General features: G+C 33.9%; 1 long non-coding RNA gene across 1 annotated transcript; it reads left to right on the top strand.

The window, feature by feature from the left end:
* On the top strand, positions 1 to 4,910 carry LOC131068338 (uncharacterized). Its single transcript, XR_009111992.2, has 3 exons — positions 1 to 1,037; positions 1,137 to 1,186; positions 3,898 to 4,910. It is a non-coding gene; the product is annotated as an uncharacterized LOC131068338 (long non-coding RNA).
* The last annotated feature ends 1,143 nt before the right edge of the window (positions 4,911 to 6,053 follow it).

Below are 6,053 nucleotides of genomic sequence, written 5' to 3'. Positions count from 1 at the left end.
CTTCTTGTTGCCAGGCATAATTAACTGGAAAGTTAGCCGCTTCGTTGGGCTTCATGTTCTATCATGTTCTATCATGTTAAATTGTGTCCGCTGCTTTGTGCGAGAGAAACCCTAGTTTTTAAAAGGTCGAATTCAAGGATTTTCTTGGTTCTCAAGAAATGGAATCCAGTAACATATTTTCATTTTCTTTCAGCATCTTCTCTTTCTGGGTTCAGATTGTTATATTCTCAAAGAGAGATGCAGAGTACCCTTTATGTCTAGGTGGTTTGGCTTCCAAACTGTGTTTTATGATGTGACGCCATCCGATCTCAGCTGTTGATTCAAGGGAGTGTATGCATTCAATCAGTCATGGTGCAGAGTGTATAAGGTTTTCTTCGAGAACTTTATCAAATAGTTAACTGGTTTACCTCTCTCACTCAATTTCAAGTGAATGAGAGGAAGCATATCTGAAAGATTTAGCCTTGAAAAAATACTTCTAATTTCAAAAGAGAAATGTCTTGTTGAATTCAACAGTGAACGAAATCACATCTTCATTGACATTCTATGTTTTGGAACTGGAAGGATGTGGGAGCAATCGTAATGAAACACTCATTATACAGTTCAAACCCTACAAGATAAGTGTCTTGTAGAACTGTAAAGTGAGCAAATTTATTCATGGATATTGCATGTTTTTTAAAATAAGCATATTTAATCTTCATGGATATTGCTTGTTTTATAAAACAGATGGGATCTTCATGGATATTGCATGCTTTTTTAAAGAACCAGTCTGGTTATAAGAAAAAATCATGGATATTGCATGTTTTTTAATCTAGGAATGAAGAGCACAATCATTGTGTACACTTCACACCACAAATGTTGTGTATGTCTAGGAGCGAGTAACAACAGAGCTTCCTGGACACTGTAGGTTATTTGAATGAGTGGAAAAAACTGTAAATATGATTGTAATGAGATGTGAGGAAGCATGCCTTTTTTCCTCTCCTCCATGTAACGGAGGAAGTTTTCTGTAGCATTTCTTTATTCCTCTATTCCACATAATGGTATTAAAAATATTACATTTTTCTGGAAGCTTTTTGTATCATGAATTGTTCTCTTATTGCAGCATAAATTAGATTCTTACCAATACCTTTATTTTGAAGCATTTTGATTCAATGGATGTTTGAAGAGATTGTGGCAGAACAATGTACAGGTATATTTTTTTCTTTACAAAAATTTAAGTTTCCCTAAACTCAAAGAGGGATTTTAGATTCTGCAGATTGTTATATTAATTTAGTTAATAATGTTTATTATTTTGGTAATGGATGCGGAATTTAACTAGAAACTAAACAGTGTATCTCAAAAAATCAGCAGGTAATACTTGCCATTGCTAAATAGTTAATGTGAAGAAGTTAATTGCAAATTTCAGATCCAATTCCTGTCGAAATAGATTGCTCTCCATGAAATTTCATTGCAAGAGACTTTAAATGCATAACAAACCTTAAATCGTGTGGGAAATCCATACCAAAAATAAATAAAATGGCATTTGATGGGAGGTCTTTATTATAAACTGTAGAAAACTCTCCTGTCCAAGAAGCTTAGGTTTGAGTAATTTAATGTTAAGTGGTGAAGTGGCTTTGAAGAATAGTGGCAATGGTGAACAGTCTGTAATGTCCCTTGTTGTGAATGCCCTAGTTTTTATCCTAAAATCACAATTCCAAGCGAAGCAAAGGATGAAATAGAATTAGAGATAGCATTTATCAATTTAAATTGTTGAACAGGATAGATCCTGGTTGACATCCATCAGAAATAGAGTATTATTGACTGCTGATAAATATGGTTCAGATCTGGACTGATTTCTATATTGAAGAATGAAGACTGCTGATTTGATCTCTTACGCCTGACTGCTAGAATTGATCTGTTCTTTAAGAGCCTCGATGCTTATTTAGTTGTGTTCCTTGTTGCCTTAAGTCTGCTTATCAATTAGTAGTAATCTGCTTGCCAAACTTCCTTACCTCTTCTTTATTATCCAATGATATTTCTTAATTTTCTCTCCACTCTCATCTCAATCTTATCTTGTTATATACCTTGCCAAATACATTCTTTCACCCAAGAGGGCTGACTCTTCAAGGAGGTCAGCTTCACACAGCAACAATTTAATTTAATTTAATTAATTTTGTTATATACCTTGCCAAATACATCCTTTCACCCAAGAGGGGTGACTCTTCAAGGAGGTTGGCCCAACACAGCAACAATTTAATTTAATTTATTTATTTGCTTGCACACAATGGGTGCTTATCTCTAGGGGTTGCCCATCATTATGAACTCTGATTCGGCCCTTTGAATATATAATTATTTCTTGCTTGGCCGCTGATCTCTTCTCAATCAGGTCGGCCCTCCTTACAGAAATTATTCTCCTTAATTAGGGTGGCCTTTTTAAAGTGGTTATGGCAAATATTTATTATTTATTTAGGGTGGTCCTTGTATATATTAGCCGCCTAGGATTTTATCTAAGCTGCGATTTGCTAGAATTACTGCTGTGTATTCTGTTCTTATAATAAAACCTTATCTTGGGCAAGGATATGACAGTCTGCTCTTCCCAAGATTGCAACATACTCTAGCAATCACAGTTTTATCCAAAAAATTTCAATGTAAGGATCCCTAAACTAACCCTTGGAGATTTGTAATTCTTAGATCCTCCATGGGATATGATTAGCTTCTCCTGCACAACTCTGATATTAACTCAATTTTCAAATTTAAAATCAAGATATGTTTTATTTTTGTCTTTACTCTTAGTTGGGTGTTCTAATTCTCAACAATATGATATTAAGATCAGGATAGAAGTATGACACACGTCTATGACCTTAAATGCAATGTTCTTCCCTAAATAAATTCATATCCCTTTTGGTTTGCTTTTGTTATTCTCAAAGATAGGAATTTCATGATTATAGGAATATGCTTATAGTAATCATAGATATTCGTGGAATAGACATGCTGGAAACACATTAGGTATGAGTCAAACACGGAGCATACATATAAAGACACAAAGTATACACATGAAACATATGCAGACATGGAGTATACATGTAAAACAAGAATTATTTAATTTCTCCTCTTTGAGTAGAATGCATCAATAGATTTTACCCTAGTACTCCAACACATTAGGATTTGGAATCAACCTGTTCGTGCAGGGAAAGCAACAATTCCAATAATAACATGCTAAAGTAAACTAAATTTATCATTAATGGTTTAAGAAATAATGAGCATTTAGTGAATAAGCAGATTATGATAAACATTATGGCTATTTTTTTTTTAATACTCAGCTTTGTTGTTGAAGTTTATACTTTTAAGTTGATAATTGTTGATTGAGCCTTTTGACATGTAAACAAAAATCCTTTTTTCCAATATGATTGGTCCTCCCTGCCAATGCAATTGATGAAGTTCATAGAAATGAAATATCATGAGCCCCTGGGATCACTAAAAATGTCACAATCATCACATATAATATGGATCAAAGCTCCTTTAGATGGGGAAGCGTACTGATTCCTCTTCATCTGAACGAGGAGAATGAATAAGAACAGAATATGTGCAACATTATTTTGACCTCCGTCATTTTTAATTTTGTTAGTTTCATCTTTTTTGAAATTATTCCATCTGACACTAAATCAACCAACTGCTTTTCTCTAATAGGCAACATAGGTTTTAATGCAAAGTGTACACTTGGTGGTTCTGGGTTTCTCTATTTTAATGACATAATTTGCATCCTATTAAACTTGGATTAGCATTATGTTTTTCCTACAAGTTTTCCTCCATTCAAATAGAGGATTGGGAATTGTATCATGAGTGCTACGGCCCTCTTCTATCACATAAGATTGTTTAAGCACGTATATTTTTGGTCCTTAATTTAGCATTTCTGTCCTTCAGATGTTGTTTTCAAATTGATTCAATGTAGCTGAGCGCTGTAGTTGCAGTAAGTAGTTCAGAATTTCCTTGTGCCCCTCAAGGAAGCTTGCGAATTTGTACTTGGAAGTACATTCTGGTATAACACCTAGAAATACTTTGAATTGGATATTTTATCAAATGTTGTTGCTTACTAGTAAGTCCATCTATTATTGGTATACTGCTTGTGCTATTATAGGTTATCATGTATCATGTATCATGTGGGGCATGTTCTCTCGGAGCTTTTGATTGGCAACTGGATGCAGTGATTCATAAAATTCGTGGATATTCCATTGAAAAGTCTCATTAACTTGATGTTTTTTTTAAATTTGAAGGAAACTCCTTTAATATGAGTAAATCTATGCTCATATGGTCCCTTCGATGTATCAAATCTTGTAAATTTAGACACAGATGCCAGTTATAGAGCACATCCGAGTTGCCTGGAGAGAATTATTTTTGAAGAATTTACCCAAATAGCATAATATAATCAGCGCCGAAGAGTTGAAGAATTCTAATATCTGCATTATTCAGCAGGCTATGGAGCTATATAAACTTGCATTTATAGATGACAGGTATTAAATGCTATTAATTATATTTGTAAATTTAAAGAAAATTATTTCTTCCCCTTGTTGAGCATGAGCCTCGCTATTCACCCTTTGCTTAGAACCAGCCAAGACTGACTATAATTATAAATTTAAGTGATCTACTTTATGTAATGTATTATGCTTCAATGCTTTTGTAAATTTGAATTATTCGGTTGTCTTTTTTTAGTTTAATAGAGCAAGAGTATTGTAAAGTTCACACTGTTAACTGGGATTACAGTGTGACTGTAAGATTGAGAAGGAACCAATTTCCTCCGTTGGCATGAGTCTGGTTGTTGACTCTTTTCTTAAAATTCACCAAACCTGACAATAGTTAGTATTTCAAGTGGTATTTTTCCAGTAATGTATTTGGCTTTAGTGTTCCTATTATTGTCAATTTTGTTTTTTTAATAGTCAAAGACTGTTGTGAGACTTTATAATATTATATTATTAATTGGAAACAGTTGATGGCGCCTTTTGAGATGTAAACACAAATCCTTTTTCATATTTGATTGGTCCTCACTGCCAATGCAATTAATGAAGTTCATATAGATGAATATCATGAGCCTCTGGCATCACTAAAAATGTTACAGTTGCCAAGTGCAGTCATCACATAATATGGCTCAAAGCCCCCCTTTTGATGGGGAAGCATACCGATTCCTCTTCATCTAAATGAGGAGAATGTATAAGAGTAGATTATGTGCAACATAATTTTGCTGAATCTGAGGCATCTAATTGTAAGGAAAAGAAATAGGGTATAATGACTGAACAGAGGCAAAGGATGGAAACCCCCACACATTCAAAAGTAGTGCTGGTCAACTGTATTAATGGATTCAACAGTACACAAGGATCACTTTCACCAATGGCTTTTGGAACTAAGGTTACCTTAATGGTCATTCATATAAAGAATATTATTATTTCTTACTATTTATGAATATTTAAGCTTAATAGTGCTGATGTTAGTTTAAATGCTTTTGCATTCTCTTTCTATTTCTACAACTTAAAATTTTTCATATATTGTCTATATACATGCATATAAATGGAGAAATAAATCCTCAACCAGGGATATGGCAATACCCTAATGCAACAGGCTTGAGATTTTTTAGAACATGTACATCTGCAATAGCCTTAAATCGAAAGGACCTACAAATGAGACAAAAGCAATACCACAGGAAATCAGTGGAAAGCATTCTCATAGATGGTTTGAAATGGGCAGGCTCAGTACTCAAGCGATCAAGTAAATAAATAGAAAATGATACAAGAGAGGAAGTTGGGGAAGAAGGAAAATGAACAGAAAAATATAGTAAGATCCTATAACACAATGGCTTTAACCAAAGTAAGTTCAGCACATACAATAGTGCTGCAACACAAACAAAACATGCAAATGATCTTAAAAATACGAATTCCAAGGAATGGTATGTGTAAAGGTACAACAATGACAATGCCCTTAGAGCCTTACATTGTAACTTGTGGATTAATGAGAACCATTCATTATCAAGCGTCCACCAAAACAGCATAGATTCAAATGGTCTTTAATAAGCCACAAAATATAAATGTGTT

The sequence above is a fragment of the Cryptomeria japonica genome, chromosome 11 (assembly GCF_030272615.1).
Source record: "Cryptomeria japonica chromosome 11, Sugi_1.0, whole genome shotgun sequence".
Classification (NCBI taxonomy): Eukaryota; Viridiplantae; Streptophyta; class Pinopsida; order Cupressales; family Cupressaceae; genus Cryptomeria; species Cryptomeria japonica.
Note: the sequence above shows the minus strand (reverse complement) of the source record. Positions and strands in the feature narration are given on the sequence as shown.